The sequence below is a fragment of the Balaenoptera ricei genome, chromosome 2 (assembly GCF_028023285.1).
Source record: "Balaenoptera ricei isolate mBalRic1 chromosome 2, mBalRic1.hap2, whole genome shotgun sequence".
Classification (NCBI taxonomy): Eukaryota; Metazoa; Chordata; class Mammalia; order Artiodactyla; family Balaenopteridae; genus Balaenoptera; species Balaenoptera ricei.
Genome location: NC_082640.1, coordinates 10,592,224 through 10,602,401, shown reverse-complemented (window position 1 = coordinate 10,602,401; position 10,178 = coordinate 10,592,224). Strand labels below are relative to the sequence as shown.

The 10,178-nt window shown below is 42.3% G+C and overlaps 1 protein-coding gene across 1 annotated transcript in view; it reads left to right on the top strand.

Moving 5' to 3' along the window:
• Positions 1-8,891: 8,891 nt before the first annotated feature.
• Positions 8,892-10,178, top strand: part of MYO3A (myosin IIIA) — a 184,318-nt gene continuing 183,031 nt past the window's right edge. The window contains exon 1 of the mRNA XM_059909139.1: positions 8,892-8,973. The gene's annotated coding sequence lies outside the window, so the exon portion shown is untranslated. The remainder of the gene's footprint in view (positions 8,974-10,178) is intronic.

Sequence of the window (10,178 nt, the reverse complement as noted above, 5' to 3'; positions counted from 1 at the left end):
AACAGCCTCCAGTTTCTAGCAGTGTGGAACTATCCACGATTTGGAGCCAGAGGATCTGAGTTTGAATCTCCTGACTCTTGAATAATCCAGACCTCAGTTTCCTCATGTGTAACATGGGGATAATAATATCGACGTCACGGAAAGGTTGTAAGGATATGTGAAATGAATTACATAATTGCTCTTTACCATTAACAACTAATATGCACTCTATTGAGAGCCTGGAATGACTCACACATTGCAAAGAATTTCGGATTCATTTATAAGTCAGTGGGAAGATACTTGGGGGTATCTTGGAAGTTTCCTACCTTTCTATGCAAAAGCAAGCCTATGCATTAAAAGGCAATCAACCTCACCTCCCATCCGTGGGGATGGCTAATCAAAAAACCTAGCACTTAACAAATTTTGGAAAGGATGTGAAGAAACTGGAATCCTTGTGCACTGTTGGTGGGAATGTAAAATGGTACAGCCTCTGTGGAAAACAGTATTGTTGTTTCTCAAAAAATTAATAATAGAATTACCAATTGCTCCAGCAATTCCTCTCTTGGATATATACCCAAAAGAATTAAAAGCAGAGACTTGAGGTTTGCACATTCATGTTCATAGCAGCAGTATTCACAGCAGCCAAAAGGTGGAAGTGTCTATCAATGGATGAATAAACAAAATGTGGTATACGCATACAATGGAATATTATTCAGTCTTAAAATGGAAGGAAATTATGACATGATACAACATGGATGAACCTTGAGGACATAATGCTAAGTAAAATAAGCCAGTCAGGAAAGGACAAAGGTCATATGATTCCACTTATCTGAAGTAACTTGAGTAGTCAATTCATAGAGACAGACAGTAGAATGGTGATTGCCAGGGGCTGGGGAAATGGGGAATGGTAGTTACTGTCTAATGGGCACAGAGCTTCAGTTTTACAAGATAACAAGAGTTCTGTGGATAGATGGTGGTGATGGTAGCACAACAATGTGAATGTACTTAATGCCACTGAACTGTTCACTTAAAAATAGTTAAGATGGGAATTTTTATGTTATGTGTATTTCACTACGATTTTTTAAAAAAAGGACAATCAACCAATCTGGCAAGTCAAAGTCCCCCATTTCTTAACTAAGCAATTGTTTATAAACAAAGTGTCTAAAAACAAAGAAATGTCATTAGAATTTATTATTTTAGGCAACTTTTAAAACAAGGCAAGTCAGCTACACATCTCATGCTCTATACCTGCTCAACTACATATACATTGCTTCTCACTACCTGGGTCCACGACTTATAAACAGTACAGCCTTGGGTTAGTTACTTAACCTCTCTTTGCCTTAGTTTCTTCTTTTGCAAAATGGAAATGCTCATTTCTTTACAGTCGGGTTCTTGTGAGGATTCAATTAAATGGTGAATGGAAAGGGCCTGGTAAGCATATGGCACAGGGAGTGCTTAGTATGTTTGTTTCCTTTTATAGGTAAACTCATTGAAAGGAGACTTAATTATACTCTGAGGGTCACAATTTAAAAAGATCAGAAGGACAGATATCTATGAAAGGGAGTGAAAAACCACATATTTGGTGGACTTGAAGGGAAAAATATGTGGGAGGACCTGAAAACATTTTTTAACGTATTTCTAAAGGTGGATTTTGTTCCTAGTTTTTGCTGTTTCTGTTGTTTGTTTGTTTGACATTTACTCTGCTGGTTTTCCTGCTTTCCAAAGCTATCTTGCACAGAATCTACTGCCCCCATTACGCTAATTGGCAGTGTGAATATTTTAACAAACTCTGTGGGGTTACTTTACCTCAGCTTTAGCCAAATGTATAATTTAACACCACCAAGACAACCTGCTTCACCTCACCATTTGAGGCTTCTCAGCCTTGAATTAATTACATGACAAAGAATTTTGCAGTGTTCTGAAATCAGAAATTAGTTTGTAATGCGGAAGACAAGGCTGTGTCTACGTTTCAGCTTTAGGAACTCTCAAAAAAGAATGCACATTGGGATTTCTATTGGTGTTGCTTACATCAGTGGGAACAAACTTCTTCCATAGATGTGTGCATTCTGAACTCCTGGCCCGTTCATTAACTGTTGTCATCACAGGGAAGGGTTATTATATCACTAATCAGGAAAAGCTCACCCTGAACCATGTTTGCCTAAAACCTCTGTTTCACGGTCATTAAGTGATACTTATGTAATCCTTCCATGCCATTTAAAAAAGAGAGCTGTTGGAGAGATCTGTGGACCATGTACTATATGCTCTTGCCTGAGAGGGTCACCACATGGGCACGCTGTCAATGTAAGCAGCCTTCCTCAGAAGGGCTTGAGTAATACAGCCCATAGTTTAACTTATTGTAAAGTTGGGGTGGCAAAGCAGAGGCAAAAGTCAGGAAAACGCTGGAATACCCTAGGGTGGTGAAAATCTAAATGAAGTCAGTACCAGTGTGATGGAGATAAGGCTACGTTTGAGAACTAATTTCACTTGGCTGCAGTTCTTGCACAGATGTTTCAGGGAGGCGTTTCTGAGGCTCCGAATGCCGGGAGGAGCCCTGTTCCTTCCCTTACCTGCTCTCCTGAATCTCAGTTGTGCTGGGTTCGCTTACAAGGTGGGCTCTGCCTCTGGCACGTCCATTCAGTTCCTGCTTCCTCTGAGCCCCTTCGCCCGGCACTGGACAGATGGGTTAAAACTGGAATGAGAGAGAAGAGGTGGGGCTCATTCTTTAATTTCCTTTTCAGAGTAATAAAGATGACATTCTACCCTGAGCCACAGCTCTTTACGTCTTGTTTCTAATTGGTTAGAAATAAAAGTCCCTAAATCTCTGGCAGAGTCTGAGCATCTCCTGTATAAGAGGGGGGAAATACAGGGAAAAATAACAGTAGAGAACATATCGTGAGATGGCAGGAAACCAAACCAGTAAAAAGAGCTTACGAGCAGAACAAAGTAAGATAGGAGACAAAGGAAAAGCAAACCCTGCCCTTTCTGGAGGTAAAACAGATATGAACCTATTCTAAAAGGGAGACACTTCGAACATTCTAAAAAAGCTGTATCTTATGCCTAATAATTAGTTACATGTCAGACACACCATGTGAAATTTAAAATTCATTGTTTCCATCCCAAACCCACATCTCCTTCTGTACTTCGGTTTCTGGGACCACAGCTCTCTAACTAGTTGAGGAATAGCACTGGGTCTGTGTGAGTCACCTTGAGGCTAGACTTAATACTTATCTCCAGCCCACACCATCCCTCCTGTGGTTTTACTGAAGGCTTCATAGAGAAGACGGTTCTATTCTTTCACCCTTTGGCAAAACGTAATCAAATGGCTCCTAAGCTTCTTAGTTCTTTCCCCAGAGTCTTTTCCCAAACATTTCATTCTACTCCGCAAAACAAAGCCCTCAATTGACCGAAATCAACTTTCCTAGAAGACAATTATGCAACCATTTCTTATCACTCAAGCACACTCATGGGGAGGGGGAGGGGAGGTAGCAGTGGTGGTAGTACGTGTGTCCATGTACGCTTATCTAGGCATTCCTTCGTCAAAAATAGATCTCTCGAGGGAGCAAGGGGGAAGGAGGTGTGGACTACTAACAAAAAGAAGATTCCCTTTTGTGTCATCAGACCCAAGGCAAACCCTCAGTCATTCCAACTCTTTTGTCTTTCTGCCACATTCAGTTACAAAATCTGGCCATCAAAAATCCTTAGTAGCCCTCCAAGTCACCTCTTCCTCTCTGTCTCATCTATCAGATTGTGGTATTCACGATGGAAATGTCTTTAATTACTTCCCATGATCAAATACATCTATCTATGCCCTTTGGTCTAGCATATGGGGCTTTTGGACCAAATGTTAAAGCAACTTCGTGTGCCCGACACACAGTGAGGCCAAACAAACTGAAACGTCGGAGTTTGGGGCAGAGAAAGGTTCACTACAGGGCCATGCAAGGAGACAGGTGGCTCATGCCCTAAAAACCCCGAACTCCGTGAACGGTTTCGGCAAAGCACTCTTAAAAGCCAGGCCAAGGGTCGGGTGGGTGTGTGATCAGCTTGTGCACCACTCTCTGACTGGCTGACGGTGAGGTAGTGGGGCGGTGTCTCAGGGGTTAACATCATCAGTCCTTAGGCTCCAGGAGGCCTGGGGGCTGTGTGCTCTGGTCAAGTAATTAACATCTTCCATTTGTTGGAGGTGTGGGAGTGTGTGTGGGGGTTCACATCTGCAAAACCACTCAGGAAATGTGCATCACACACTATCAACCAGGTACTTCAGAGAGGAGCTCCAGCAGGGGATGCAGGTGAAGGCCTGCCTCCCCTCCCCCCCCCCCCCCCCCCCCGCCAAGGCCCCATGGGGTCGTGCTCCGTTACACAAACTCATCCATGTTGCAGCTTTATCTCCCATGTCTCTCCAGCCATAGGCAAGCATTTTGTTTCCCCCAGGACTCTTTATTTCTGCACATACACCTCTGTCTGTCTGCTATGACCTCCTTTCCTCTGTCTACCTAGTGATGAGCTCCTATGCAGCCTTATGCCCCAAACCCAGTAACTCCTCTGAGAAGACTTCCCTGACTACACCCCCTTCCCCTTGCCCTTATTCAACCCCTCAACCCAGACCCACATAGAATTACCTGCTTTCTCCTTTGTGCTCCCATAGCCTCCTACCTATCCCTCTATTGTAGCCCTTACCTATATATAGTCTTCTTTAACCATTAAAGCCCTGGTTTCAATGCACTTTTCTTTTATAGATTAAAGATATGAACGCTGTTTGATCTGTGGCACCTATTTTTTCCAGAGTATAGTTTCCCTTTGCAGGTTTGTTGTTTTTTCTTTGTTTTGGTTGATGGTTTTAAGGGACATACCAGATTTCTCAGTTAAAGTTACCAATTATTTTCCCATACAATTGTTTTTAAACATAAAATGTTTTCCCATCCAAATATCTGATAGATATGACATTTAACTTTATCTAGGTTTTTGATTTTCTAACTTTAACTTAAAAAAATTTTTTTATTTATTTTTGGCTGTGTTGGGTCTTTGTTGCTGCACGTGGGCTTTCTCTAGTTGCAGAGAGCGGGGGATACTCTTCATTGCAGTGCACGGGCTTCTCATTGCGGTGGCTTCTCTTGTTGCGGAGCACGGGCTCTAGATGCGCAGGCTTCAGTAGTTGTGGCTCACGGGCTTAGTTGCTCCGCGGCATATGGGATCTTCCCAGACCAGGGATTGAACCCATGCCCCCTGCATTGGCAGGCGGATTCTTAACCACTGTGCCACCAGGGAAGTCCCCTATATTTAACTTTTTAATCCTTATGGTATTTATCTTGTGCATGATATGACACAAGATCTAATTACATATTTGCCTAAAAGCTAATCAACTGTCCTAAAATCATTTACTGAACAAAGTTTTTCTCCTATATTGCTTTTTATGGCTTTGTATCATATGTGAAGTTCTCATATCTGTTAGCAAGTGCTTTTGGACTATTTAATCAGTTGTGGGGTTTTTTTTTTGAGACCAAAAAAAAAAAAAAGCTCAGAGTGAGAGTACAGAATCTGCTTGGCTATTCAGGATGAATAGGAAACCATATTCATTCATTCATATTCATTCATTCATTCATATAAGATGAACAGGAAACCATATTCCTTCCCAAGGGCACGTGCAGCTGTAAAGGGTCACAAAAACCATCTTCTCTGAGTGCCTACTGTTTTCTTACTCTTTGGAAAATCTTGTTCTCTGAAGCCAGAGACTATCAGAAAATTCAATTTTTGAGATTGTATCAGTAAGAATGAAACATCCCAATCTTGCATGGAGGTTCTAACTCACTCTGACACAGAGAAGCAGACTTGATTTACAATGCAGGCGCAGAACTTCAGGTAAGGTGTTTCTGAATGCGACATTCTACATTTATCCACGGAAACAGGACCCTGAGCTCATTTTGCAGTCCAGACCTCAGGCTGGCCCCTCTACTCCCAACCCTTCTCTGCTTTGAGCCGATCAAAACTTTGTCTCGTGGTTTCTCTGGTGCCCGGTCTCCACTGTTACAATGAATCAGTCGTGGGGCTACAGGTTTTGTCCTTGATGGTCTTAGGCTGCTGACTGCATTAGACACACTGTTCTCTTCTTGAGTTAGTGCCCTTAATTATTATAGTTTAATAATATGGGTTTTTTTCATTGTTATCAGAAGGTTCTCAAACTTTTGGGGTTTTCAGACCCTCTTTTACACTCTTAAAAATCATTGAGAATTCCAAAGAGCTTTTGTTTGTGTTATATTAATCGATATATTCCATATCAGAAAATTAAAACTAAGAAAATAAAAAATATTTGTTTCTATATTAATTTTAAAAACTAGGAAACTCATTACGTGTTAACATAAATATCAATAACATTTTTTATGAAAAATAATTATATTCCAAAACAAAGGAAATTTAGTAGGAGAAATGGCATTGTTTTAAATTCATGTTAATTCCTTTAATGTTTGGCATAACAGAAGACATTTCTGCTTCTGCATTCAATCTGTTGTGATATCACGTACTATGCAACCACTGGGAAACTTCACTGTATATTTGTGAAAGAATGGGAGTGAAAAAGAGTGAAGAAAGACTTAATATTGTTATGAAAGCAATTTCGATACTGTGAACCCCTTGAAAGAGTTTCTAGGACCCTAGATACCCCCAGACCATAGTCTGAGGACCACTGGTCTTAGCTATTCTAGCTTGTAGTTTCTCAGATGAAGTTTAGAATGTTTTGTCTCTTAATTTGGGAGGCAGTAATTATGTATTTAAAATCTTGTCTTCTCACTGAAGGATAGCCTATGTCTCTCCAATTATAAAATACCTTACAGATGATTTCTCGATAGTCTTGCATTTTCCTTTTCAGATCTCCCACCTTTCTCATTTTTTATCATTCCTAGTTATTTTATGTTCTTTGCTGCTATTGTGAACGGGATCCATTTTTCCCACTGTATTTTAATTGGTCATTGTTGGCCTCTTACAATTTTCTATGTGGCCATTTGCTTACTCTTTATTAATTCTTATGTTAAATAATATATTTGGTATGATCTAGTTTTTAAAGAAAGAACTAGAAAATTTGAATCCGTTTATATAATGCTAGTATTGATACGATATTCTCAATACTCTGAGATATCATCACACATTAGATGAAACATACGATATTCTGAGAAAAACCCACTGTTCAAGTTCTAGATTTCAAAGATATTTTATGAGGAAAATATCATAAATATGCTGAATGCCCTTTTGGCATCTACTCAAATGATCGTATTTTTTCCTTAAGACAGATGCATTGATTAAGACTAGAAGACGCCTTTCGGTCTTCTAGAATTCTTCCAATTTTGGGGCATCGCGGATGACAGACCCGTTTAGATTATTAACAGAATCAAATGCCATTTTGATTGTCGTTCTCACCTTTTGAAGGGGAGGAAGGCATAAGCATGCCCCACATGTCCCTTAGGCTGTTCAGGGAACCTGGCCAGCACAGACCCGTCCGGTGAGCTCAGGCAGGGCACAGAGAGGACCAGCCAGAGGGTTGGTGATTGACAGGCCTCCTCCCTAAGGCAGAAGTTCCTTCGCAGGCCGCTCAAGTGAACTGCTATCTGCGGGGGAGACCTCATTAGTCATTTTCCCTCTCAATTTCAAGGTCGGAGCCCGCTGGCCTCGAGGTGACATCCTCGTGGCACGAGGCCCACGGAGTTTGGGGGAAGTTCTTGGGGGAAGACACCGCACATCGCTAGGAGACTTCGCTTCAGGAAAGTGGGACTGTCCGAGGGGGCTCCAGGGACGCCGGGGTCCTCTCCCTTTCCCCCGGGCTCCAGGCCAGGGAGGCGCGGCCGAACGCCATGAAGCCCCTCGCAGCCTCGGCCGCCAGTCCCGGGCCCTGCGAGGAGCGCGGGGTGGACGGCGCGGCCTCCCCCACCACCGGCGGTCCCGGGGGAAGGCGGCGCCCGCGGGCGGGAAGGAGAACGTTCTTCCAGAGCCGGGCGAGGGGCCGCCCCCTCGAGCGCCCCGCCCCCGGCCGTCCCGCCCCGCACGCCCGAGGGGTGGATGGAGACGCCGGCTTCCGGCCCAGGTAGGGGTCTGGGCCTCGGCGGCGGGGAGCCGCGGGCCTGGCGGCGTCGCTTCCCCGGCCACTGGGGGCGGGAACCCCGCGTCCACCCCGGGGAACCGGACCGGGAACGGGAGGGGGGCTCGTGGGGACCGCGCGCCTCGTCCCGACCGAGTCTCGGGAACCTGTGGCCCGCGCCGCGCCGGCTCAACCCGAGGGAACGCCTGTTCAGGGCTGACTTCTCTGGCAGCAGGTCGGTGGAGCTGGGGCTCCAGACGCATCTGTAAAGTTTCCTTTTTAAGGAGAACGTGCAGACAGGAAAGAGCGTTGTGATATTGAGAAGTAGAGAAATCCTCCCAGAAACGATGTCATCTCGACTTGCTCACCAACAGCGCTGTTCTGTAGTAGTTTATATTTGCACCTTGCTAGGATTTTCCTACGAGAAATTTAAAAAAATTTTTTAATAATATTTTATTATTATTGGAATGATTGTTGGCTATAAGCCTTGAAATAGACATTGTAATGGCCCTAAAATTAAAAAAAATTTTTTTTTTTGAGAAAATTTGAAAACCCAAAGAATCCTTATAGGTTTTGTTGTCTCTGGAGTTTTCTTGGTGATTGAATGGGTGCCCTTAACGCCTCTTAATTTTTTTTTGTAATTCTCATTGGTCCAGTAACTTTAGAGTTATTTTATGCCTGCACAGAATGTGAGGTGTTCCGTGTTACTTGTGCAAATAATGCTAAACCTGAGGAATAAATTGTCGTTGAGCCATACTACCTAAACGTTTCTAGGTTCAACTTCTAAATACTTTCCATAGATCCTTGATGCTTATCCTGTGACACCTTGACTCGTTTGTTGTGTGTTACAGGCCCAGGATCACAGCTGCAGTCTGGATACTTACTCTATGTCATGATATCCGAACATTATTATGCATTCTTTTCAAGCTTTGCTAAAGGTAGGTGATAAAAGTCGACAAGTGTTCTGGATTTGCCGGAGCCTAAGTGCCAAGTTTTGACAGATAAATGACGGTGCATGTTATTCATGCCGTATTGATTTTTATTATATTATAAAAGATAATTGTTTTCAAATGGGGAAATTTAGAAATGTGTAAGATTGCAAAGATAACTTGTTCTTTATGAGTATATTGATGTGAAGTCTAGGCATGTGAAAAATTACTCTCATTTGTCTTAGTCCTTTTTTATTATTATCGTTGGGAACCAGAAAAGCACAAAGTAAAAGATTCAATGTGGTGATCTTTAATAGCAGACTATATCTATTTGGAGAGATTTTGGTCAGTCACAAAAGGCATTGTCCTGCACTTCCTTTTTCAACTGTATCTTTACAGCTTATTTTTTTGTGTGCAAATATTCTTTGAAAAGTAACTTTTATCTGTCAAGTCCAATCTATTTGAAAGTCCATTAGTTGCTACTAATAGTGTGATAAACAGATATTTGAAAGTGCAAATATACTTTAGACTATATAGATGTAAAGTATGTACAGTTTTGATGTAAGGATGTTTGATCATTTTAATAATTTCTGCAATGTCAGTGCTGTAAACTATTTACTTCCTTTTTTTTTTTTTTTTTTTTTAACCCAACAAATGAGGGTCTCTTCATTAGTTTTTTCCCTGGATTGATAATTTGAAAGATTGTATCTAACAAACTCCCTTTCCTTTGCATAGGAAACAAACTCAGTTATCCTTAGAGGGTAAACAGATTTCCATTAGACTTTCAAACTAATTCACAGAAGACCCCTTACCACTTTAAGGACACACAGGGAGTCAGGAACCTCAAGTTGGGAAGCATTACTCTTTAATACTGAAATCATCTATCACTGAACAGAAAATTTCTTTTTTTTAAAAATAAATTTAGTTATTTTATTTTTGGCTGCATTGGGTCTTTATTGCTGTGCGCGGGCTTTCTCTAGTTGTGGCGCGCGGGCTTCTCATTGCGGTGGCTTCTCTTGCTGCAGAGCATGGGCTCTAGGCACGTGGGCTCAGTAGTTGTGGCGCACGGGCTTAGTTGCTCCGCGGCACGTGAGATCTTCCTGGACCAGGGCTCGAACCTGTGTCCCCTGCATTGGCAGGCAGAATCTTAACCACTGAGCCACCAGGGAAGTCCTCAAATTTCTACCATGGACTTTGACCTGGTTTGTTTCTTG